Here is a 27,748-nt window from a genome sequence, read left to right as displayed (position 1 = left end):
CCTTGCTCCTCTCCCTCTCTCTCTGCGTGTGAGGAAAAAGCAAAGCGACGGCGAGTCGTGCGCTTCACACTAGAGCTTACGGTACGTCAAATACAGCTGCGCTGCGCATTCATTCAGATGAACTGAAAATATATCGCTTGACGGAGAGAGAAACTCTGAAGCGCTCAGAGTGTTCAGCGGTGACAATATATCTGTGCTAAACTTATACATAGCCTACCAGTAAAATCTGATCATTTATTAGCCAGTGGCTAATATTAGACATCATTTAGTCGTCCAGGGTGAAGATGTAGTCGCGTATGCGAGTGATTTAACTTACTGGCAATGTGCTAGCACGTTTGTATTTCTTCTTCTCTGCTCTAAATAGTGGTTGCTTGTGTGGCAACACAGCACAACTTCCTGTCTTTGCATTCTGAGCAGCGAAGAAGAATTGATTTCCGATTTGCAGCGTTAAGCAAAGCTAGCGCGCATAACTATAGGTCTTGTTTAAAAATGGTATCGGATCGGTACATGGGTTCAAGTACTCGCCGATACCGATGCCAGAATTTTTTGTGGTATCGGTGGAATTTCCAATACTAGTATCGGAATCGGAACAACCCTAATTGCAAAGATAAATTTTGTTGATACTGATTTAATTTGCTTGGTAACAACCCAGATGCAATAATTTGACTCAAAAGATGATGCACACTTTTAGAAAAAAAATGGCTTAAAGGTAAAAATGCCCATAAAACTTGTTGGAAAAGATTCATTTCTATTGATGCTGTGAACTGACCACACACAATATGAAGAATATAAAAAAAAATTCAGGAGTCAGCTGTCCACGGTAATCAGCGGTATCAGTCAATTAACTCAGTATTCAAATCAGTATTAACCCTTGAAGGTCCCCGTTCGTCTCTGAGTGATTTTATGGACTATGCCTTATTGAGTGTTGGTTCAGTGTTCACTGTGGGTGTCGCAGAGGAATGCGACACTGCACTCACTCATGTAGTGGCAGCTACGCTAGAGCACGCTCACAAAATGGCGGCCACAAATTCACCCCTTCATGTCATTGCTGCCATTCAAGAGCCAAGTCAAAGTTAATGCCAAAGAGCTAAGCCAAGTCAAAGCTGATCGTCACGAGTCAAGCCAAGTCAAAGCTGATCGTCACGAGTCAAGCCAAGTCAAAGCTGATCTTCACGAGTCAAGCCAAGTCAAAGCTGATCTTCACGAGTCAAGCCAAGTCAAAGCTGATCTTCACGAGTCAAGCCAAGTCACAGCTGATCTTCACGTCAAGCCATGACACAGCTGATCTTCACAAGCTAAGTCAAGTCATAGTTGCTGTTAAAAAGCCCAGTCAAGTCACAGTTGCTGTTAAAGAGCCCAGTCCAGTCACAGTTGGTCGTCATCAACCGAGTCACGTCTCAACTGATCTCTCAGAATCTTGCCCCGTCTCAGCTGTCCGTCCAGTCACAGCAGCACGTCACAGCTGTCCGTCCAGAGTCACAGCAGCACGTCACAGCTGTCCGTCCAGAGTCACAGCAGCACGACACCGCTGACCTTCCAGAGTCGGGTCACGTCCGGGCTGACACACCCAGATCATCAAGGTCAGTCTTTCATTATCCCAGTCTGATATCCAGTGTGAGGGATTCAGCGCTGGTGTCTGCACGCGCAGCTGGTATCCCCAAACTCACTCACTCTAGCCCTCCTGTTCCTGAACTGATTCCCCTGTCTGAAACGCTTCCCCTGATGGGGATCACATTTTGGGCTGCATACACCACCACAGAACTCCCAGAGGTGGCGGCTGACGCTGCAGAACCTCCTGAAAGTAGTGGCGCTCACTGCTGTGTTCCCTGAAGTGATGGTGCCCGCTGCAGTTTCTCCAGAGGTGGCGGTACATGCTGCAGAACCTCCCGACGCGGCGGTGCTCACTTCAGCTCCTCGTATGGTGGTGGCGCCCAGCAATGAACTCTCAGCCTGTTGTGTTGCGGTCGAAGAGACCATTACTGAACTCTCCCTGTGTCCTGTGTTTACCACTGTAGAACCTCCAGAGGTGGCGGCAACCGCCACAGAACCTCCAGGGGTGTCAGCGGTATCAGTCAATGAACTCTCGTTCTGTCCTGTCACGGCTATGGAGGCCGTCAATGAACTCTCGTTCTGTCCTGTCACGGCTAGGGAGGTCGTCAATGAACTCTCGTTCTGTCCTGTCACGGATATGGAGGCCATCAATGAACTCTCGTTCTGTCCTGTCACGGCTAGGGAGGTCGTCAATGAACTCTCGTTCTGTCCTGTCATGGCTAGGGATGCCGTCAATGAACTCTCGTTCTATCCTGTCACAGCTATGGAGACCTATTATGAGCTTTCTGTGTTCCCTGCCTCTATCCTTGGGTCTGTGCATGTTCTGTCTTCTCCTTGTGTCTCCGTTCTCCCTAGTTCCCAGGCTCTGCTGTGGGTTCCTGATCCGTCATGGTGGGCTCCTGCTCTATCTGCTCCACCATGGTGGTCTTCGGGTCCGTCTGCTCCGCTCTGGTGGTCTTCTGCTCCACCTGTTCCACCCGCTCTGCTGTGGTGGTCCACTATCTGGCTCTGGTGGTCTTCTGCGCCGCCCTGGTGGGCTCCTGCTCTATCTGCGCCACCGTGGTGGTCTTCTGGTCCGCCCTGGTGGGCTCAAGCCCCGTCTGGTCCGCCCTGGTGGGCTCAAGCCCCGTCTGGTCCGCCCTGGTGGGCTCAAGCCCCGCCTGGTCCGCCCTGGCTTCCTGCTCTGCCGGCTCTACCTCGGTCCCAGATCACTCCGCTTCCACAAGGACCTGGCCCTCCATCCCTCCCCCTGTTCCGCCTCCGCTCCACCTCCCTCCTGGATTATAGACTGTGTGGAGCGTCTGGAAGCCACTCTTAGGGGGGGGGCTCTGTTACGAATCCAGTCTGCACTTCCGTTCACTCACCACTAGAGGTCACCCGCTCACCACATGGACTTTCACACCACACATCACATGGACTCCATTTCCCATCATTTATTGCACTAACGACACACAGCTCCTTGCACTGATCACACACAGCTGATTCCCATTTGCATACAGTATTTAGCCATGGACTTTCTCTGCCTCAGAGCCGAGTATTGTATGCATTATCGCTGCCCTACAGAGCCCCGTTAGTTTTCCTAGTCTTGCCTAGCCTTGCCTTGCCTTTGTCGGATTGTGTTTTCCCCTGCCTGGACTATAGCTAACGTTTTGGATTACCTCTCCTGTCTCGCCCCTTTGGATTCTGTACGCCGATCGTCGACCCACACTTGTCTCCGTTTACTCTTTGTCTCGCCCATGTTATACCTGTTTGCCACTGTTTGACCCTGCCTGTTATGACCACGTCTGTTGCCAATAAAAGTCTGCAGATGGATCCGCACGCCTCACGTCTCGTCAGCCCTGTTACAATAGATATTATAGAATCTTCTCATTCTGATCAACTTTGCCTCTAGGATCACTGCTGTCAGCCAAACTGTTCTTTAAGTATTTGAGATTATTTAAAAAAAAAACATGCTTTTGTCAACTAGCCTTCAGTTTTTAACTCAAAATCAATCAAATCAGTTCAGTACTGTTCTCTAGACTCTCTAGGTCAATAATTATCAAAACAATGTTGAACATTTGCATTTGGACAACTATAAACCGGTCATTTTATAATATATGTTATTTACATAGTGTACCCAAAGGCCTATTAATACTAAAACAAAGCCCACAAACCGTGTAAAATGATGCATAATTTAATTCTAAACAAGCATAGTTATAAACATTATAAACAGTGTTGTATGAGAAATTGCTATTTATAACCACTAGATGGCAGCAGAAGACCACTAATGGGCTTATTAAACTCTAAAACAGTAGTGTTTATAAGTTTTCTTATAGAGATATTATAAAATTACATTTAAAATCACATTTAATTCAAGTTTACCATTTTGTTCATGCAGATATATCAGTTTTTACAATTTTGCCATATTATGATCACAGAGAAACCTGAAAATGACAATATAAACTTTTAAAAAGAGAAGACTTGCAAAAAATATTGTCAACTGTCATTTATTTAAAATATATCTGCAACAAAATATGTGTGCATGTATGTCCGTGTGTGTAAGCAAGCTTAATGATTATTAATATGATAGTTTAACCATTTAATTTGTATTTGTGTGTGTGTGTGTGTGTGTGTGTGTGTGTGTATTTCTGTGAGCCTATTGTCCATTTTTTATGTTTCATTGTCAGCTATACATCCAGGTTGGCCTAGACCCTAAAAGCATACCACCTTAGGCATTAAAATGCTTGAACCCTGGTAATCGCCGCTTGTAGCTATATTTATTTATTTATTTTGCAATATGATAATTAGTAGTTTTATTAGTAATTACTAGACCAAAACCGACTGCCTCTTATAGCAATACATATGTATTGCTATAAGAGGCAGACGGTTTTTTACTTTTATATAGGTTTTTTTTTTCTTCTAATCTTAGTATGTCATCTTTAATGTTACATTTTTAAATTCAGTTATTTTAGATTAATATGACACTATAGGCTGTTACCAAATAAATCAGTATCAACCAAAGCCATCTTTGCACAGGTGTATTCATGGGTCAATGTTGCCCAGAATGCAGTAAATGCATTTACACACCACAATTGCATAACTTAATGTGATTAATGTTTTAAACATAACATATTGAATACAGAAATGTAAAATGACTGACAAAGAGAAATTATATTTGGAATATAAAAGGATTATCGCCAGTAGGTGGCGGCAAGTCATCCTATTTATGAACGAGTCATCCATTCAACCGATTCGTTCAAAACGCTGATTCATTCTGGAATAAGGATCAATATGGCTTTCTATACTGTTGGGTCATTATAAATCACTCACTCAGCCGATGCGTTCAAAGAGTCATATTCATTCAGGAAGGAAACACCATTCTGTGCGTTATGCTGGGAGTCAGCTGCAAAGCGGTTCTTTGTCTACTTAAGATGTTTATTTGGCAGAAAAATAAAACACCATTTTGTGAGACCTCAATTAATACTGAATATTAATGAAATAAACTCAGGTAATTGTTTAAAACAAAAGCTATGGCTGTTGCTTATTTACACCTAAATCAATAGTGGTCTGCACTTCACTACAGTGCAAAATGCTTTGGCTCCGCGCTGTCTAGTGCGTCGCGCGCACTGATCTGTGTAATTCTCTATGGTTGTGTGGCTTTGCCACACAGACTTTGATATGTCAGCTCAATAAAACAGACGATGTGCCAGAGATGTAGGCTAGGGGGTAGCTGTGGGTGCAGATGTGAATAAATTAATATTTAGGCTATGAAAAAGTATAACTTGTATTCTCGCGCAGGTTGCCGAATTGATGCCTACACAGAAGTAAGCCCTGTCTATAGGCTCTGCCTATTCGTTAGCCATTTGTTATTCTGGTTGTTTGATGAGAAAGTGATGAAATATAGTTGCAATAAACACGTTAAGAATGCATACAACTGTAGCAGCAGGACTGTTGCTGCGCGGAAGAAGAGAACTAATGACTGCACGGTTTAATATTTGGTTGACCAATCAGTGGAAAGGGGCGTTTTATTCCCGCCCACATGCAGAGATCGAAAATTCAAGTCGTTTATTCATTTTCTAGCCCTGATTGTAAAAATGGAAAATCAAGCATAATTCTTGTTTTTTTTCGGGGGGGTTTTGAAAAATTGAAAAACGAAAAAAGGAACCGTTTCATTATTTTTCTGTTTTTAATATTAAATTAAGAGAGGATTGAACAGAAGACACCCTGATTTACCCTGATTGTTTGTTCCTGCTTATTCTATTCATCAGAGTTCGAACTAGGGGTGTGCAGCGAAGCCAGTATTTGTATCTGTAACAATCACAAAATTATTCGTATCTGTATCTGTATTCGGATTAAACCGGAAGTGGGCGGAGCTTGAACCGGAACTTCGTATACTTGATAAGACCGTTATTTCTATGGTTTTACAGCCTATCTTTTTTCGTATTTATCACTGAACAAATATGCTGTGTTTAACTAAAAAACAATTTTTTTATGATTATAACATTTATTTAAATATCTTCTAACAGTCGGAGCCATACTCTTGTAGGTGCTTCGAGATGTAGTGCGGTTGTGCTTCGGGCAACGCAAGTTCGAGTCCCAGCTTGGGGACCTTTCGTCATCCGATAAATAAATATTTAAATATCTTCTAATTAAAACAGTAAGGGTTCTTATGCAGTTTAGAAATATGGAAATTAATTTAAGTAATTTCCAGGAAATGCATGGAAAAAGGCAACTGCAACACTGCTATTTACACTCATTTACTTCACACATTTACTGCGTTATAATTTTATAACATTACAGGTTTATGTAAAACAATGATTTCCTTTGGCTCACCGGTTCCTGCGTAGTTTAAAAAAGTATTTTACTTAAATAATTTTCAGGTCTGGAAAAGTATGGGAAAAAAGAGAACAGAGTTATATGGGAAAATTGTTTTGACTATTTGTCCTATTCAGTGTTCTAAAATATAAAATTAATCATTTCTAAAAATAAATGTAGCATACAAGCAGAGAGATTTAATGACAAACGTTTAGTGAGCATTTTAACACGATTGAATTAGTTCAAGGCGCACATTTTCATTTCATCTAGCTAGTCTTTTTTGAACTTCACGCAAACCAGCAAAATATAAAGAAGCAAATATGTAGGCCTAGTAGAAAATGTATCTGTATACAAGTTGATTATTAGCCTACTCTTGACAGAGAGCTGGTTTGGTTTTTGAGAGACTGAGACTCACAGAGACGGCAACGCAGCTGTTTGATTGGCGATCGCGCTGTGCTTATTCCATTAATTCGTGCATCATATCGTAGCCTATAAGATTTAAATCATTGCCTTTTAAATATACACAAATAGTAGAACATGCATGATGTATTATTTTAGGTAATATTACTCTTGCCAAGCTCTGATTTCTGAGAGATGCACGGTGGAAACAGCAATGTTTGATTTGCGCTCATTTCATTCATAAAGTTTACATTCATTCACTTCACACACTCATTATTGAGCGACTTTAGAGGTTTGTGTAAAATATTGCGCTGATACCCTGGCTCACCTGTGAATCTAGCAAATACCAGACTGTGCTGCAGCCTCAGCCGAATATTCGGGCAGAATTATTCGTTATCCTTTATTCGGTTTTGAAGCCATCCGTGCCTTTCCGAATAAGGGCACACCCCTAGTTCGAACCATTATAGAAGAAACCGCATTTTCCATATTTCATTTCTGGGTTAAAAAACGAAAAACGAATGGAGGCAAACGTACACGGACCTCAAACCTTATGAAACGATTAATTTGCGTTAAAATAAAATTAACGTTGACACCCCTAGTCTTAATAATGAAGAGGAGCATATTAAATTTGGTCTTTAATCTCAGTCCGTTATGCCACATTATGCCACGTTTTGCGGTATGGGAGGAAAACACTATATTAATAAACTGTATATTGAATTTTATCTTTTAATAGCACTAACACCCCAGTCAACAATTTGATCTCACAATGATGTCACTATGAGCTCACAATATTCTCATGGTGTGGTCACAATGTGTGTGTCACAGTGAGCTAAAAGTGTAACCACACAGCGCTCTCACTGTGTGCTCATACTATGTTCACAACATGAGGTCACTGCACATGCACAGTGCGCTCATACTGTGGTCAAAATATGAGGCCACAGCACACTCACTGTGCGCTCATACTGTGGTCACTGTATGCTCAATGTGAGGTCACTGCACATTCACTGTGCGCTCATACTGTGGTCACTGTGAGGTCACTGCGCACTCACTGTGCGCTCATACTGTGGTCACTGTGCTCTCACTGTGGTCACTGTATTACTTCGGGTCCCGGGTCTGTTTAACATTGTGTGTACCCAGCCAACACATCCATGTGGGGCCCATAGGGGTTGCAACTGGGCCGATATCTGGGGCCCATCTGGGCTACCCAACTGGGACCCAGCTAATTTTGTCCTCAGTTTCCATGGTGGCCCAACATGGGTTAGCCCAGATGGGCTGATGATGGGCCCCTGATGGGCTCCACATGGGGCCCACACGGGTTAACCAGGTAGCTCCCATTTGGTGCCTATATGAGTCTGCCTACATGGGTTAGTGATGGGACCCAGCTAGGTCTTATGTAGGTCTCTTATGGGCCACAACAAGTATACACATGGGCTAACATTTGTCTGTTTGGGTTACCTTAATTAAAGAGTTAATTTTAAGCTCCTGAAAAACTTAAAATAAAAATCTTCATAACTTGTATTCTGCATGCTTTACACAAGGTTTCGTTAGAATAATTTGAACATGACTATTATAACTTGTGTATTTACAACTTTATAAAACATAAGCATCTTAAAAAAAGTTAAAGTGAAGCTCCTGCCAAACATTATTTGGAATAACTTGTATCGTTTGTATACACATATTTGAAAATTCTAAAATACATTATTTCACAAACAAACAAACCAACCGTGCAGCCCCTCACACCTCTGTCCTCGCTCTCCCAACGGCCCTTTGAAAAGACAACAATTAATGAACTACTGTGCCACTTTTTCAGTTAAAACTGACGATTCTTGTCTTTTTAAAGATTGTATTTCCATTTAATAATCACAAATATCTTAACACTTACCTATCTTACTCTCTACTACGTGACTTCGCAGAACGGTTTCCTCCCGTCACCGATTAGCCACTTTGACGCTGACTTTTCTGCCTCTTTTCTGGTAATTTGGTTAAGAGAATTTTTTTCAAGCTTCCTGTAAAGCACATCAAAAGCATTAAAGATAGATTAAATTCCATATTTAAGCCCTTGCAATAAATAAGCAGTCATCTCCATTTTTACATTTTTTCAGGATGTACAATAATGGTATCGGATATAATATTCTATCATAAATGGATTTGTGTAAACAAGGGCACAGGGCAACATTTAAAGGCATAGTTCACACAAAAAAATGTATTTGTCTCATTTAATCACAAATGTCAAAATCTGAAATTTTCTTTAAAAAATCATTTTTAGCAGGCAAATATAGGTCATCATTCAATTCATTGCCATTACAGTGAAGTAACTGAACATAAACATAAGAGCCTGAAAATTTCAGACGGTTTTTGCATCTGATGTCTTCGTTTGTTCTTATTTTATTACCACTTCACTTGTATTAGTATACTTGTCTTTAATAAAGTTTGAATGTTATTTATTATAAACTCTTTTTGTGATCGCTTCACCACAAATGAACAGTTACTTATCACTAAAATAAGCAGTACACCTGGTTCATATTCTCATAATTTTGGGGTATTGCTTGTCCAAATATGGACAATTATTTGCATTCAATCAATCTGATTTGATTCCACTGATTTATGAAGAACAAACTCAACTCTACCAAATAACCTCTGTTTGCACATGAACGTTAATAATCCAACAGCAAGTAAACATACCTTATACAACCTCAAGCAGTCTGAGCCCCTGAAACTCTCACTTTCCATGCCGGCCAACAAAATTGAACTCTCTTGATGCGGGGTGGTCCAAAAGGAAGGCCCTCATTCTTCTCCTGGCTTCATCCACAGTACTGCCACCACAGCAACCTAATGGAAAACAAGATTATTATTATTGGGGAGACAATACAAAAAAATTAACCCTGAATAATTGCAATTACATTTCCCCCCAGATCTACTGTGTGTATCAAGTCCATACAAGTCTATTACTCACAACTCCTATGGAACACTTCCATAATTCCTATGCAGTTACCTCTGTAACAGACGTTTTATACTTGTACTACAATTGTGTTGCCTGTGCTACAAAAATATTCTCTATAGCAAAACAGCTACAGTACTGTGAAAATGTGTTAGGCCACCATTGCATTTGTTGTTTTGGAAATGGTATAATGATTATCTCAGAGTTTTTTTATTAGAATACAACAAGAAAATACAGCTAATTTATAGGCAGTATTAAAAAAAATGAAAGAAACAAAATGGTGGCCTAAGACTTCTGCACAGTACTGTAACTTAGGTGCAAAAACTTTAACGTTCAGCCCCGTGAACCTGCTAAATGGTTATGTTAGAACATACCACTTGTTTCTGGAAGTTGGGGTCTGCCAATTTCTGCTCCACTGCATCAACATCCAAGACCGTCCGATTACTTTCTGTAAGAAAAATGCTTATTACTTTAAAAAAATTAAAATTCTAATTTAGGCAAAAACATTTGTATAGTCATAACAATTTGTATGATTTGTAATAACACCCGAATGCAAACTGTTGCAGATTTATATAAGGCAGAAACTCCTGTTTGCATGATAAATATTAAATATTGTTGTACTATTATTGTATTTTATGTATTGTTAAAAGTACAACAGCCTTGTTTACTGTGCAAATGGAGATCTGTCCCAGGCTAACGTACCTTATTTACACTAACCTTAGCTTCTCTGCTATAAGCCATTTCACATCGTCGTCGTAATCTTCCTGTATCGTGAGCACACAGCCCATTGCCAAACTCTGCAGTTTGAGCTTTTTAGTTTTTTAGAGGGCGTAGGGAACATCAATACAGCATTATCGTTTAACGTTAGACATTGGCGCCAGAAATAAGAGGAAAAATATGGCGCGATCTGAGTATGAAGTCTAAATTGTAACGTGACAAAAACCAAGTTATTTCGGTTAACATCATGGTTTGAAAACAATGTAATTACATGCTCTACATTTTCAGTTTTAAAATTGTAATTCTTACCTTGGTAACGTCTTCTCTCGAAAATTACAGCAAAGCAGTCAGACAGTAGTAATGGCGTCGGCGCGATGCAGCGCGTGCTGCGTGGGGGATGGGAATTGCTGAATGAAATCTCGCGGGATCCACACTGCATGCAGGGCTGCATCTCGCGGTAGATTGACGTCGTGGGGAATGGGATCTCGATGGAACTCGGGAGATCTCGAGTTGTCAGCACAATTAAAGTGGCAGCATTTTTTTTTTTTTTTGGCTAAATGTCAGTGTAAAATTGGGTAGAATGAGTATTGGAATCATAGACTGTAATAAAAAAAAAGGAGGTCTTTTTTTTTTTTTGATTAAAGTAATCCAAGTGTCAAAACAACAACAAAAATAATTTTAAAGACACATATGTGCATATATATACATGTAATCACCCCATGGGATTAATTATTTTTGCACTTGTATATTTGATAAAACAAATAGGGTCCCATGTGCAGCCCATTTTGAGCCCATGCACACATTTCCCATTAATTACCCAACTGGGAACTACATGGGGAGTCCACCTGGGTTCACCCAAGTGGGCCCCAGATAAGATGCCCACCTGTTCACCCATCTGGGTCCTAGCTGGGTCACCCAAGTGGGCCCCAGATAAGATGCCCACCTGGGTTCACCCATGTGGGTCCTAGATGGGCCACCCAAGTGGGCCCCAGATAAGATGCCCACCTGGGTTCACCCATGTTGGTCCTAGATGGGCCACCCAAGTGGGCCCCAGATAAGATGCCCACCTGGGTTCACCCATGTGGGTCCTAGATGGGCCACCCAAGTGGGCCCCAGATAAGATGCCCACCTGGGTTCACCCATGTGGGTCCTAGATGGGCCACCCAAGTGGGCCCCAGATAAGATGCCCACCTGGGTTCACCCATGTGGGTCCTAGCTAGATAAGATGCCCACCTGGGTTCACCCATGTGGGTCCTAGCTGGGCCACCCAAGTGGGCCCCAGATAAGATGCCCACCTGGGTTCACCCATGTGGGTCCTAGATGGGCCACCCAAGTGGGCCCCAGATAAAATGCCCACCTGGGTTCACCCATGTGGGTCCTAGATGGGCCACCCAAGTGGGCCCCAGATAAGATGCCCCCCCCCCACACCACCACCACCATCCGAGAAAAAAAAACGTGTAGGTTTTTTTGCAAAAAATGTTGCACCAACAGCCATGTTTTACTATAACAATATAAGTGTAAGACCGTCCGTGTACCTTCGGATAATTCGTTTTTGATTTAATATTGAAATCTGAAAAATGAAAAATCAAGAATTGACTTCATTTTCGTTTTCATTTGTTCAAACAAAACGAAAAATCAAGAATTCGGCTTCATTTTTCGTTTTTACTTTCAGGGACAGAAATCGGATAAACTACTTGAATATTCGATCTCTACAAGTGGGCGGAGTGAAACGCCCCTCTCCGCTGATTGGTCAACCAAACATTACAACATAATAATAGTCATAAAAAACATAATAAAAGTCCTCCGCTAAAATGTATTCTTAACGTGTTTATTTCTACTACATTTGATCTCTTTCTCTTCAACAAACAGCCAGGTTAAGGAATGGCTTGACACAAACAATACCGAGGCAGAGCCTAGACAGAGATTTCTTTTGTGTAGACTTTCTGCAACCTACCCCTGAAATATTAGTTTATCTCATAAATATTAATTTACGGCGCGACAGACTCGACAGCGCAGGGAGGACGTGTTTGCTAGCGCCACCGAACTGACAGAGCAGTGCGAACATAAGAAGTTCGTGTTTTTCCCTGCACGTTAACATAATGAAGATCAGTATTAAGTTATTACCTTTCTTTTGCTTAATATCTCTCATAGTGTTATCTACTTTGAAGCACATAGGCTATATTTAGTAGCCACATGTTCAAAGCAGAAACTTCCATTGTCCTCTTAGAATTAAAAATGTTTTATGGTTTCATTCATCAAGCCATATTTTAAGTAAATTTTACATTTAAGAATATTTGTGTAACTGTAGCATGACTAGGCTATACTGAAAAAAAGAGAGTAAAATTTATTGTTATTTTTCTGCCAGGACATTATCCATTAATTTTACCTTACAAATTAACAATGGTTTTACTATAGTAAAAGTGCAGTAACCATGGATTGATTTTGACGGATTGATTGTCATTTGTTTAACCGCAGTTGAACTACAAACATGGTTGGTTAAATGGTTCGTGTAATAAAATCATGGTTAATTTTCATGTGTTATCTGATAACCCTAAAACACAATGCAGTGCAAAATTCAAAATACATCATATTGAATTTACATACACTGTCCCCAATTTTGAAAGAGTTTGTTTTTAAATCAATTAATAAAATTTTATTTATTTATTTATTTAATATGGAGCGTAGAGAAAAGCCTGACAAATAGCCATTATATAAAATTGCACTGTTAAAGTTAAAGAACATTACCTTGGATGTTCCCTGGTCTTTAGAGACCAAAAAAAAAAAAAAAAAAATCCCTGGACCACAAAAAGCAAGGGTATGTTTGCAGCAATAGCCAACATTGTATGGGTCAAAATTGTCAATTTTTTCTTTTATTCCAAAAATCATTAGGGTATTACTGTAAGTAAAGATCATTCATGAAGATATTTTGTAAATGCCCAAATATATCAAAACTTAATTTTTGATTAGTAATATATGCTAAGAACTTCATTTGGACAAAAGCGATTTTCTCAATATTTCGATTTTTTTTTTTTTTTTTTTTTGCACCATCAGATTCCAGATTTTCAAATTTGTATCTCGGGCAAATATTGTCATAACAAAACATACATCAATTGAAAGCTTATTTATTCAGCTTTCAGATGATGTATAAATCTCAAAAAAAAAAAAAAAAAAGTACCCTTATGACTGGTTTTGTGGTCCAGGGTCACATACCTATCCTATTTAATAATAGTTCCAATTTAAAATGGTACATAATTGCAATTGTGTAGAACTTGACGACAACAACAATAATAACTAGGTACAAAAGGAAAATATATAAACTAGAAGCTGGGTGTGCTCCTCAAGATGCTATTGTAAATTTATTAAAGTCTTATTATATAGGCTATTAGGCCCTTTATATAGGCAATGTGTGCAGTTCTTCAAAGTAGCAAAAACAACTGTTACTGTCTTAATATGAAAGATAATAAGCAAAGGGGAAATGTAATAACTTAATATTGATCTTCATTATGTTAACGTGCAGGGAAAAACACGAACTTCTTATGTTCGCGCCGCGCTGTGTCAGTTCGGTGGCGCTAGCAAACACGTCCTCCCTGCGCTGTCGAGTCGGTCGCAAACTCTCTTTTCCGCGCTGTTTCTTCCCACTTTTGGGTTGTTTGGCTTCCCGTACAACGCACTGCAGCGAGGGAGATTGTATTAGCGCAGACCACTATAAATGTATGTGAACATGTAGTTTTAGACAATAAGCTGAGTATTGGCCAGCTAACTGATGGCATACAAAATTTTTATTTTCTCTGCCACCTAAACCACAGAACCAGGGCCGCTGGTTCATTATTATTGCCTTTGTTTTATATAATGCAATTGATGTCAATTTAAAGGCTGTCAGCACACGTACGTCTGGCCGACGTCGGCCCGATGTACAAAATTTCGTCGGCACGATGTCGCTCAGGGATCGTTTGCTAATCGGCAATACGTCGCCGCGACGTCGGCCTCTGATCGGATATGCCCTCCGGCCGATGTTGGGACGACGCAGCTGTAAATCCCGGCCGCTCTGCGTGCACGCGGTTCACCGGCGTTTTGCTCATCGTTACGAACCACCTGCAGCTGCCGCCGCTGGTTTATAATAAAACAATACACACCACTCTCAAGAACAGCTGCAACTTTATTAATATTTTCATTTAACACATTACACATACAAATACATTTACATTTACCAGATGTTTTGATCAAAAGCGGATAATTCACGATTATTTGTAGTCTTTTGAAAATTAACCATGATTTTACCACAGCATTTGCAGTAAAACCATAGTAAACTCAAAATCAACCATAGTTTTACTACAATCACCATGGTTTAGTAAAAATAAAATCTACCATTGTTTTACTACAGTAACCATGGTTTAACTATGACTGTTGCAGTAAAACCATAGTAACTACAAAATAACAGTTACTACAGCATTTGCAGTAAAACCATAGTTAAAACATTTACCATAATTTCAAAAACTATGGTCACTAGTCATAGTTACCAGTTTTACTGAAGTATTACTACAATGTTACTATAGAATATGACATCGAAGCATGGTTTCAAAAAAAAAAAAAAAAACACATTGTTACTATAATCATGCTTGCTAGTTTTACTATAGTAAAACCATGGTTAAATATTGTATAAGTATAGCACTTTTCACAATACTTATCTGTCACGTCCCTGGACTGTCTTGTGTGTGTTTTGCTCCCCATGTGTGCCCTGTGACCTAGTTTCTGTCTCCCCTTGATTGGTTAATTTGATTCCAGGTGTGTCTCCTTTAGTTCCTTGATTGTCCTGTCTTTAAAACCCCAGTCCTTTCAGTTAGTGTTTGTCGGTCTTTGAAAGACATCCTGTACGTCAACCTAAGTGTCTACGTAAGTGTCTACCCTACCTGTGATCTGTGTTCCTGCCTATTAAACTCCCGTGTTGCTATTCCTCGTCTCCTCGTTCCTGATTCCCGGGCTCCCCCGTGAGTTGTGACAGAAAGACCGACCTATACAGTAACCTCCGTATTTTTCCCTCCGTTTTGTTTTCTCGTTTTACCCAGTGTTTTTTCTTTCCGTTGTGCATCTATGGATCCCTATGTTCGGCCCGAATTCCTCCTCCTCCTGCTGGAGCAGGGGGAACGATCTCTCGAGGACCACACCAGACTATTCCTGAGGATAGCTAATGACACCAGCTACCCGGACGGCACGCTCTGCTCATTCTACAACGCAAGTCTGAACACCGCGTGCAGAGCGCTGTCGTCCGAGGATGGTCCTCGAGAGGATTTCGCCGCCTTCGTGGAGTGGATTCTGGTGAAAGCGGATCACCCTCACCGTCTCTTCCGAGGATGATCTCGCCAGATCCACTCCAGACCCAGAGCCCAGCCCACCAACTCCCAGCGATGCGGAGCATCAGCCCGAGCCCACCGATGACGGAGAGCCATTGCCGCTGCGATCTGCGAGCCAGCGCGAAGCCGGCGACTGAGCGGAAGATCGCCCGGAAGTTGAGCCCAACACGTCAGATCAGGTGCGAGAGCGGCGGCGGTGCCCATCGCGAGGAGCCAACCGTGGGCGGTGTGGCGGAGTGGAGCTCCGCCCCTGCATCACGGCTGAGGATGAGCTGATCATCTATCTGGGGCTGCTGGACATGGAGGAGGATTTACTGGACTGGGAAACGGATCTGGAGGTCAACGTTTCCCTTCACCAGCCGCCGTTCGCGGTCCAGGAAAACCCGCCGGCAGAGAGTATGGCAAGCCCGCCGGCAGAGAGTATGGCAAGCCCGCCGGCAGAGAGTATGGCAAGCCCGCCGGCAGAGAGTATGGCAAGCCCGCCGGCAGAGAGTATGGCAAGCCCGCCGGCAGAGAGTATGGCAAGCCCGCCGGCAGAGAGTATGGCAAGCCCGCCGGCAGAGTATGGCAAGCCCACCAGAGCCGGCCCCTCGCAAGAGCCCGCCAGTGCCTGCCCCTCGCAAGAGCCCGCCAGTGCCTGCCCCTCGCAAGAGCCCTCTAGAGTCTCCGCTGGTTCCGTCCAGCACAGCGCTTCCCGAGCGCCCCCCAGTGCCTGCGCCAAGAAGGCGCTCCCAAGAGTCTCCGCTGGTTCCGTCCAGCACAGCGCTTCCAGAGCGCCCCCCAGTGCCTGCGCCAGAAGGCGCTCCCAAGAGTCTCCGCTGGTTCCGTCCAGCACAGCGCTTCAGCGCCCCCAGTGCCTGCGCCAAGAAGGCGCTCCCAAGAGTCTCCGCTGGTTCCGTCCAGCACAGCGCTTTCGGCGCCCCCAGTGCCTGCGCCAAGAAGGCGCTCCCAAGAGTCTCCGCTGGTTCCGTCCAGCACAGCGCTTCAAGCGCCCCCAGTGCCTGCGCCAAGAAGGCGCTCCCAAGAGTCTCCGCTGGTTCCGTCCAGCACAGCGCTTCAGCGCCCCCAGTGCCTGCGCCACGAAGGCGCTCCCAAGAGTCTCCGCTGGTTCCGTCCAGCACAGCGCTTCAGCGCCCCCAGTGCCTGCGCCAGAAGGCGCTCCCAAGAGTCTCCGCTGGTTCCGTCCAGCACAGCGCTTTCGGCGCCCCCAGTGCCTGCGCCAAGAAGGCGCTTCCAAGAGTCTCCGCTGGTTCCGTCCAGCACAGCGCTTCAGAGCGCCCCCAGTGCCTGCGCCAAGAAGGCGCTCCCAAGAGTCTCCGCTGGTTCCGTCCAGCACAGCGCTTTCGGCGCCCCCAGTGCCTGCGCCAAGAAGGCGCTTCCAAGAGTCTCCGCTGGTTCCGTCCAGCACAGCGCTTCAGAGCGCCCCCCAGTGCCTGCGCCAAGAAGGCGCTCCCAAGAGTCTCCGCTGGTTCCGTCCAGCACAGCGCTTCCCGAGCGCCCCCCAGTGCCTGCGCCACGAAGGCGCTCCCAAGAGTCTCCGCTGGTTCCGTCCAGCACAGCGCTTCCCGAGCGCCCCCCAGTGCCTGCGCCAAGAAGGCGCTCCCAAGAGTCTCCGCTGGTCCCGTCCAGCACAGCGCTTCCCGAGCGCCCCCCAGTGCCTACACCAAGAAGGCGCCTCCCTGTCTCCGCGCTGCAAGAGCGCCTCCCTGTCTCCGCGCTGCAAGAGCGACTCCCTGTCTCCGCGCTGCCAGAGCGCCCCCAAGTGTCCGCGCTTCAAGAGCGCCCCCCAGCGCCGGCCCCTCGCAGATACCCGCCAGTGCCGGCCCCTCGCAAGTGCCCACCAGTGCCTGCGCCAAGAAGGCGCCTCCCTGTCTCCACGCTGCAAGAGCGCCTCCCTGTCTCCGCGCTGCCAGAGCGCCCCCAAGTGTCCGCTCTTCAAGAGCGCCCCCCAGTGCCGGCCCCTCGCAAGTGCCCGCCAGTGCCGGCCCCTCGCAAATGCCCACCCTCCCACCCGCTCCTGCCTCCTCCACCGCTGTCGTCTGGCAGCCCCTCTGCTCGCCCTCAGCCCACCATCAATGCGGTGCGAGCCCCACAGGACTGCCATCCTCCAGCGTCGCCGGGGCTGGAGTATCCCTCACCTCCGCCTCCAACCTCCTCGGCCCGGACTCTGCCTCGGCCCGTTGACCCAGCGGCTCCACCTCGGCTCTAGCTCCCTCGCCTCCACCGTCACCCGTCGATCCTCCAGCTCCACCAGGCTCCCTCGTCCCTCCGGCTCCGCCTTGGTCGGGCGTCGACCGCCATCGCCTCAGGACTCCGCTCCTCCGGCTGCACCTCGTCGCTCCGTCCCACCGGCTCAGTTGGGCTCCTTCCTCCCGCCAGCTCCACCTTGGTCCTCAGTCGCTCCGGCTCCGCCCGCGGATCTCGAGCTCCGCCTCGCCTCGGTCGCCAGAGCACTCTGCTCCACCTTGGCCCCCGGATCTCGGCATTCCCCTGGCTCGTCGGCTCTCCGTCTCCGCCTCGGGCTCCTCCACCACCTGCTCCGCCGCCGTTGGTCGGCCCCCTGGAGTCGGAGGCCATTCCTCCTCCATGGCTCCTCCCTCCGTCGGCTCCACCGTGGGCCATCATCATGGCTGTGGCCTGGGTCCGGCCAGGCTCCTCCTGCTCCGGGTCCCTCCTGTCTCTTCCCTGGCTCCTCCCTCCTTCGTTGCCTCCCTGGTCTCTGTCTGCCGACCTCCTCCCGGTGGTCCGTCCTCCTCCTGAGCCTCCGCCATGGTTCCCACCCGTTTCCCCCCCCCCTCTGTTGTTCCACGGTGCGAGGACGCACCTTCCGGGAGGGGGGAGTAATGTCACGTCCCTGGACTGTCTTGTGTGTGTTTTGCTCCCCATGTGTGCCCTGTGACCTAGTTTCTGTCTCCCCTTGATTGGTTAATTTGATTCCAGGTGTGTCTCCTTTAGTTCCTTGATTGTCCTGTCTTTAAAACCCCAGTCCTTTCAGTTAGTGTTTGTCGGTCTTTGAAAGACATCCTGTACGTCAACCTAAGTGTCTACGTAAGTGTCTACCCTACCTGTGATCTGTGTTCCTGCCTATTAAACTCCCGTGTTGCTATTCCTCGTCTCCTCGTTCCTGATTCCCGGGCTCCCCCGTGAGTTGTGACATTATCATTTCAAAGTAGGTTTACAGAATATGCATATTTCAAGGTTACAATTTAAAAACATCCTTTAATCAGCCAGAGGTGACGGAGACTCACTGGGGAAGACCATCTTCTGGCAACAAAATAATGTCCATATGACAGTAGTTCATAAAACAAGTCATGTGTTCTGTGCTGTCAGCATCGAAGGCTATCTTCATGGCAAAAACTGAGTTACAATAATACAACAGTTGCATAAACACAAATTAAAAACCAGGCAAACAATAAATAAGCAGTTAAATTTTAAATAGCATGATAAAAATTCTAAAATATTTTTATTTAAAGTCTCTATTTTTGTGTTCAGTTAAACATTATCCTTCAACATTATTAAAGGGTAAGTTCAACAATTTTCAGTCCATTTTGTATTGTTACAATGTTGGTAACATATGTAAACGAACAATGTTTATTCTTTCTCCAAGATACCCAGTGTATTTGTCAGCAAAACTGATGCAAAACAGCATTTTTTCATTTAGATGCTGCAAAAGTGTTTGTGTCATTTTGTCAAAACTCATTTCATTTTGCGTCATCTTGTGAAGTGCTGCTTACAAATAAAAGGGGACAAATAGGGTCCATATAACTCAGAGAAAGAGTAAATATTGTTCATTTACAGATATTACAGACGTTGCAATAATACAATAGCGGGTTGAAAATTGTCAAACTTACCCTTATAGGCAATATAAGGATAATATTTGTTTTGTGTGTCCAGTGTTTTGTGTGTCCATGTACAGTAGCTGTCATCTGTAGTCTTTGTGAGCGTTAGCATCTTCACAAGTGAGTTTGGATCCAAACTGGAGCTGGCTTCATCTCTAGTAACCTCGGGATGGGCATCCTAAGATAGAAACAGGAAATCAAAAGAAGAAAGTTTAGCATAGCTGCTGTTCATATTATTCAGACATATAACTGGAGTGCAAGGTTATCAGATGTGTTGTGTGAATACTTGGCTAAAACTACACATGCCACAGTATATTTAAGTGGGTGGAACATCATATTTGTAATTTACACTACTGTTAAATGTTTGGGGTCAGTAAGATTTTTTTACGTCTTTGAGAGAAGTCTCTTCTGCTCACAAAGGCTGCATTTATTTGATCAAAATGAAGTAAAAACTATTTAACAACAGTTTTCTGCATATTATGCAATGTAATTTATTTCTGTGATCAAAGCAGAACATTCATTACTCCAGTCTTCAGTGTCACATGATCCTTCAGAAATCATTCTGATACGCTGATTTGCTGCTCAAGAAACATTTCTGATTATTATCAATGTCAAATGCTGTACTGTTTTAAAACTTTATTCACCAAAGAATCCTGGAAAAATGAAGCAGCACAGCTGTTTTCAACGCTGATAAGAATCAGAAAATTAAAATGATTTCTGAAGGATCATGTGACACAAAATTCAGCTTTATCATCACAGGAATAAATTATCTCTCCAAATATATTCAAATAGAAAACAGTTATTTTAAATTGTAGTAAATTGTAATAATTTCATACATTAAACTGTGGTTGGCATAAGAGACTTTCAAAAACATAAAAAAAACAAAATAATCATACCAACCCAAACTTATGAAACAGTGTGTATGTTCGAGACTTTACTTACTAATCCTGCGGTTTATAGCATCTTGGTGATGTTGTCTTACAGGAGTTCACACTGACTCTGCTGGGTGCAGCAGGCCATCAGCACTGAAGAATCTAGGAACAAAACAAGCAATTTGACACAGAGCAAACAATATTTAGTTTGCAACTCCAGATTTATTAGAAGGAAACGAGCTAGAGCAGCAGTAAAATGCAGATAAAAGAAAGAATAATATATATAGCAATATAATAACATATACATATATAACTAATACTACTAATAATATAATCTTAAGATAACAGAATCTATGTTTTTAGTTTTAGGTCGAGTGTCACTTATGTTCAGATAAAATCTTACTAAACAAGTCTCTAGTTTTGTGTTCAGTTAAACATTATCCTTCAACATTATTAAAGGGTAAGTATTGTTACAATGTTGGTAACATGTAAAAGAACAATGCTTATTCTTTCTCTGAGATACCCAGTTACAAGCATTAGTGACAGAATCATCAGCCACATGAAGAGTGTCTTACTGGCGCTGCGCACGCGGCGACTCGCAGCTACAGGTGTCAGCGTGTTTTTGTCTGCTCGTTGTTTGTTTGTTTCCTTCTTTTAAATATTTTTGATGTGGATCTTAGATCTTCTTGAAGAAATTTACAGAGGAAGAAATGGAGAAAATGGGAGTAATTGTTTTATTGACTTTAATTCACTTGAGCATGTGCTTGTTTGAATCTCCTCTGGACTCGGCAAGAATTCAGTATTCCCGGGAGTTTCTTTTACAATGTTACAAGCCTAACAGCGTGAAGCACACTGGGGAACATGTGTTTCCCGATCTGGGAAGTTTTTCACCTTTTAAGCATAAACAAAATTGCACTGGACAAAAAAAATTCAACCGTTAAAATTCGGAAAAGAGGACGTAAAGGAGGTGTTCGTCAGAGACTGAAAAAAATGAGTCTTTCAAAAATTCCTCTTCCTACAATTATTTTGGCGAATGTGCAATCTCTCCGGAAAAAAACGGATGAGCTTCAAGCTATGGTGAAATTCCAGCATGACTACAGGAATGTTTGCTTGATGGCGCTCACAGAGACGTGGCTTTCCGAAGGGGATTCAGATTCGGGCCTACAACTGGATGACTTCGGAGTACCTGTTCGCATGGACCGGGATGCGAGGGAAACCGGTAAAGTGCAAGGAGGAGGGGTATGTCTGTATGTTAGAGAGAACTGGTGCAAATCAGTGTATGTTAAGGAGAGAGTGTGCACGAAAGACATCGAGTTGCTGACTGTGGCACTAAGACCTCAGTATTTGCCTCGCGAGTTTCCTCAGCTGTTTGTCACGGTTGTTTATATTCATCCCAGAGCAAACGAGGATAATGCAGTAGAGGAGATTGAACGTGTGGTGCAGGAACTGCAATCTGTATCTCCTGATGCACCCAGTTTTATTCTGGGAGATTTTAATAATTGTAAATTGGAGAAATCTCTGGGTCACTTCAACCAGTATGTAACTTGCCCAACACGTAAGGATAAAATTTTGGACTTGTGTTATGGTTCGATCAAAGGAGCTTACAAATCATTTGGTAAGCCACCTTTAGGAAGCTCAGATCACAATACAGTATTACTTGTTCCTACATATAAAACTGTTTTGAAACGTGAAAAGGCACAGTTAATTAAGAAGAAGGACTGGTCTGAAGATGCGACGCTACGTTTAAAAGGGTGTATGGAATGTACAGATTGGACTGTTTTTATGGACTCTGGTTTGGACATTGATGAATTAACAGATGTAATTTGTAGTTATGTGAAGTTTTGTGAGGATATGTTAATACCTGTGAAATCTTTTAAGAAATTCCCAAACAGCAAACCATGGGTCACAAAATCACTCAAGATTCTTCTATCAAAAAGAAATAGGGCTTTTAAAGAGGGAGATACAGCTGAGTATTTTAGGATAAAAAAGAGATTAAGTGTGAAATTAAGAGGGCTAAATTAGTTTACAAGGAAGATCTTGAGGCAAAATTGAAAATGGGAAGTTTAGGTTCTGCTTGGGAGGGGATGTATTTAATAACAGGTCAGGATAGTAGGAAAAGTAAAAATAGTATTAGTTTAAAGGGATACAGTTCAGATGCAGTTTTGTCACAGGATCTTAATAATTTTTATTTAAGATTTGATGCTCATGATTTTAAAGAGGAAATTGATGGGTTGAAAAATGAATGTAAAATAATTGGGGAGGAAAATTGTGTCTTTTTTAATGTGAGCGATGTGATAACAGTTTTTAAACAGTGTAAAATCAGGAAGGCATCTGGGCCTGACAATATAGGGGGTAGGTTACTGAAGGAATGTGCCGAGCAGTTAGGTCCAATATTTTATAAAATTTTTGCTCTGTCTCTTCAACAACAAAAAGTACCTGCACTGTGGAAGCGGTCTACAGTGGTTCCAGTACCTAAAAAGCAAAATGTACAGGGATTGGACGATTTTAGACCTGTGGCGCTGACATCCCTAGTTATGAAATGTTTTGAAAGATTAGTTAAGAAAGAAATTATGCAAAGGACACAGAGTTCTTTAGACTCCCTACAATTTGCCTATAGGTCTAAACGAGGGGTAGAGGATGCAGTAGCGACTCTCTTACACTTAGTACTTCAGCATTTGGAAAAGCCGAAAACATTTGTTAAATTACTTTTTATTGATTTTTCATCCGCTTTTAATACTATTCAGCCACATATTTTAGTCGAAAAAATCATAAATGAATTTGGGCTGGATCTTAGTCTTGTAGGATGGATTTTAGATTTCCTCGTGCAGAGAACACAGAGAGTTAAAGTAAATGACTGTTTTTCTAAATGGCTGGTGTCATCTACTGGGTCACCTCAAGGATGTGTCCTTTCTCCTTTATTATTTATCTTGTACACAAATGATTGTAAGAGTAGTTATAGACATAGGCATATTATAAAATTCGCTGATGATTCTGTAATCGTTAGCTTAATGAGTGAGGAGGACTCTATGTATGGTCCTGTGGTTGATGATTTTATTATGTGGTGTCGGAACACCTTCTTACAACTTAATGTTTCTAAAACTAAGGAGATGACTATTGATTTTAACTCTAGGAGGAAATCTACTCACAATAAGCAAACAAGTATAAATGGAGTAGGTGTTGAGATTGTTGAACAGTATAAGTATTTGGGTATTGTTTTGGATAATAAATTGTCCTTTTCTCCCAATACTGATGTTTTGTGTAAGAGGGGCAGCAAAGATTGTATTGTCTGCGAAATTAAGGTCATTTAATGTGGACAAAACATTGATGTGCATGTTCTACAGATCTTATATTGAGTCACTGTCATCTTTCTCACTGTTGTGCTGGTTTAACTTTCTAAATGTGAAAAATAAAAATTGTCTTGAGAGGATGGTAAATCAGGAAATAAAATAACGGAAGTAAGCAGATGTCTATGGCCCAGTTATATCATAGACAGGTTCTGGGTAAAGCCCAGAGCATTTTGTTAGATGATTCCCACCCAATGTATTATGAGTTTAACCTTCTCCCTTCTGGTATTCGTTATAGAACCCCGACTAGTAAAACAAATCGGTTTAGACATTCATTTATCCCCTCAGCTGTAAAATTTTTAAATTTAAGATAAGGACTTTTTAGGAAGGAAATGGATGGACTTTTGTATTGTGTGTTGTTTATGTGGAATGCTTGTGTGCTGCAACCAAATTGCCTTCGGGAAATGAATAAAGATGAACTGAACTGAGCCAATCAAATTTTGAAGTTCAATGACAGCCCGCCCTCTGGGTCTAGTGACTTGCCCAGTGCTACCCCCAGCATTATACCGCCCTTTTAGTGAGGGATTTCCAAGGTACGAAAGTGAAATTCAATGAAAAGAAAATGACAGCTGCAGTCATTGGCGCCTACACCAAATCTTGTTGCCTAGCTACTAAAAACACCTTTTCAAGGCGCTCTTTTGAAGACAAACGAGAATGACTGAGAAAGGAAGACCTACACCCAAACTGAATTCGCTAACAAAGGCCAGCAAAGTTTTTATGTGCCATTTCAAAGATTGAAACTATGAGTGCTCTGAGTGGCTAACAGCTAGCACCGAGCACAAGTTATTTTGTTGACGTGTTTACTTTTTAATCCAAGTAAAGAGGCATGGAATGATAGACCCAGGGACTTTATTTACAAGTGACAGGTGAGTGCTTTATTATTTGATGAGTATTGTATCATGCACATTGTTATGGAGGTGTACATGGTGCGTTGATAATACTGTGGTGTGGTGTGTGGATGTCCAGCATTTGTACAGTTTTGCTGCTTTGGGCATGTTGTCATTTTAGAGTGACGTGAATGTGCATAGTGACTTGTGTATTGGCGGATTACTTTTACTGATCATGATGTAGGAAAATTTACTCTGCATTTAACCCACCTAATCTAACCTACTGTTGAAATTGTTGATCAGCAGTCACTGTTGTTGAGAGCCTGTGTGCGGCATAATATGTGCATTACGCATATGGCTCGTTAGCTGTAACAGAGATGTGTAAAATGTGTACATGTAGTTTACAGTTGCTTACTGAAGGCCCTGACTGAAACCCCACGATGCGCCACTGTCTGACAGTAGGTTCACTCCAACTCTGCTGGGTGCAGCAGGCCATCACCACTGAAGAATCTAGGAAAGAAACAAGCAATCTGTCACAGAGCCAACAATATTTAGTTTGCAACTCCAGGTTTATTAGAAGGAAACGAGCTAGAGCAGCAGTAAAATGCAAATAAAAGAAAGAATAATATATAACAATTATTAACAAATATATATACACACATACAACAAATTCTACTACTACTACTAATAACAACATAATCTTAATATAACAGAATCTATGTTTTTAGTTTTAGGTTGAGTGTCACTTACGTTTTGATGTCAAGGCCTTCTTAAAATTGGCTAAATATATTTTGAAAATGCACATTAATATATTTTATGATCTATATTTCAGCTTCTTCAGTTCACCTGTATTTTTCTAAGTCAGTAGCTCCCTTCAGAAATGTTGAAATCTTGGAGCTTCCCTTCTGTTATGTAGAGTTTCTTTCTGTCCTCCTGAAATCACAGAACAATTTTTATTAATATTTGTTTACCATGAAATATCAAAACTTGTTTTCAGTCGATTACACTCTCCATGTAAGTGATGTCATCGATTCAGTAAAGTCTTTTCCAACAACCCTTTGACAAATCGCCAGGAAAACCTTTACAGAGCTAACAAAATCTCTTATATGGGTAGCTGACATATCAATGTGTCATATGGTGTGACAGCAAAAAAAATAAAAAAAATTAAATTAAATTAAATTAAAATAAACTAACATTGAAGATAAACCTCTCTCAAGCTATTTGTAACTCTAAGAATGAAGATACATTTTTCTCAAGTTATTTGTAGACATTTTTGCTGTCACACCATAGGACACAGTCCAATTTTTATTTTATTCGAATATTTGATTAAAAGCCCAGGGTTTCATAAACACGAGCTCAATCTAGAGTTAGCCTAACGTTACCTGAAAACTGATAAGATGCTAACAGACTTTTTCGAAGACACTAAACCATTTCTATAAAATAAATATTTAATTGAAACATGTCAATAACAAGTAAGAAACGTGTCAGGGACGTTTGTATGTAATATTTGTGTGATTAAGTTTAGGGACTATACAGTACTTACCTGAAATCAGTGAAAACCGCAGCGAGAGACGGAGATTACTGTCCGCCAGTAGTCAAAGCCCCGTTTCCATGGCAACTCTGCTCCCAGCTCGCGCAGAGCTCAACGGGCACACAGCATTTACACAAATAAACATATAGGATTAAAATATTACATTAATAAATTACAGTCTCGTTCAATTAATATTCAATAATGAACTTAAAACTCAATTTGTAGTTCAAAAAGCAACAGCAACAATAGCTCACCGTATAGAGACGGATTCTTTCTGGCAGCCTGTAAAAGAGTGAAAAACACGGCGAAAAAGCAGTTAGGACTTCTCTTTAATAATCCGCTTTAACATTTCCCCTCAGAGAAATGGCTGGAAACGCATTAAGGCATAAATATTAATTTTAAAAATCGCTAGCGTGACCGTTAGCTAAACAAGTTAGTTGGAAATTAGCCACAGTCTCTTCACCTGTGCTGTAGCACACCAAATGTGCCTAACTAGTACCTTTTAAGTGTCACAGAATTAACAAAGTAGTATTTGTTTGTAATTTAGCTGAAGTTAAATCTTACCTGAAAGCACAGATGTCGCCGGGATGAGTGTCTTCTCTCTGTGGGTTGCTAAGAGACGAATAACTGGGCTCGCAGCAAACAGAAAAGCGCGGCATCGGCCTGCGGTCGTGAACCGACTCAGGGCCGACGACTGATGAGCTGGAAAACAGAGCACTGACCGAATTATATCGACCTACGCCTGGCCGATGTTTATTAGATGTTTCAGGTAGTGAGGCCGACGTTTCGATATTGGGCCGACGTCGGCCAGACGTACGTGTGCTGTCTGGGTTGTTGGTGTAGGTCTGTTTTTATAACCACAAAAAAATATTATCTTAATACTTCTTTGTAAATTATTGTTTGAAGTAACAAAACCATGGCTAATTTGCGGTTACCATGGCTACAAGAACAATGATCTTTTGGTTTTATTCGTGTTAAAACCATGGCTAATTTTCGTAAGGGAACACGGACACTCAGAGAGAATATTAGATGCGTTGATGGTGGTGAAATTATTACCGACATTAAAACACGTTATTAACATCAACAGCAGGATTGCTGATGTCTTTTCACGGGCATAGCTGTCCATCAATTAAGATAATTTGCATTTAGCCGCAAACATGAGGTGCAAGCGCAGAGTTCACCTTCAAATCATGACGTCAAATTCACATGTCACTAAAACAGCACCTTGGAGGAACAAATAGTCCATGCCAGTGGGATAACAACATATGATTTCCTATAAAGTGCTCTGTGAATAAAACTCAAAATAGAAAAATAGCTAATAGATGTGCTGTGAAGGTAAATTACACAAAGTCATTTATTTTCATATCCGTCATATTATTAGATTCCTCCATTGTCCAAAACGCAGCGTATTGTCTAAAACAAAAGTTATGACTCCTGTGTACTTTCACATACATTGATACTGGTCTGGGCTTCACTACAATACATTTTCCCCGCGCTGCAGTGCGGCCACCGGACTCCGCCCCTTCCCTGGACCCTTCGTCCTGGAACACTGCCCTCCTGCACAAGCCCCGCAGCACAACGAGGACAC

The 27,748-nt window shown here is 42.4% G+C and overlaps 1 long non-coding RNA gene across 3 annotated transcripts; it reads right to left on the bottom strand.

The window, feature by feature from the left end:
- Positions 1-18,231: 18,231 nt before the first annotated feature.
- Positions 18,232-26,985, bottom strand: LOC131542545 (uncharacterized). Of its 3 annotated transcripts, XR_009271728.1 has the most exons (6): positions 26,725-26,985; positions 26,173-26,442; positions 25,476-25,562; positions 25,045-25,139; positions 20,529-20,620; positions 18,232-19,764 (listed from the first exon to the last, which is right to left on the bottom strand). It is a non-coding gene; the product is annotated as an uncharacterized LOC131542545 (long non-coding RNA). The 3 variants fall into 3 exon arrangements; XR_009271729.1 differs by having other exon boundaries at positions 25,045-25,159; positions 26,173-26,985; XR_009271727.1 differs by having other exon boundaries at positions 26,173-26,985.
- Positions 26,986-27,748: the final 763 nt, after the last annotated feature.

Source organism: Onychostoma macrolepis, chromosome 06 (assembly GCF_012432095.1).
Source record: "Onychostoma macrolepis isolate SWU-2019 chromosome 06, ASM1243209v1, whole genome shotgun sequence".
Taxonomy (NCBI): domain Eukaryota; kingdom Metazoa; phylum Chordata; class Actinopteri; order Cypriniformes; family Cyprinidae; genus Onychostoma; species Onychostoma macrolepis.
The sequence above is the reverse complement of the archived record's forward strand: the minus strand, read 5'-3'. Positions and strand labels throughout refer to the sequence as shown.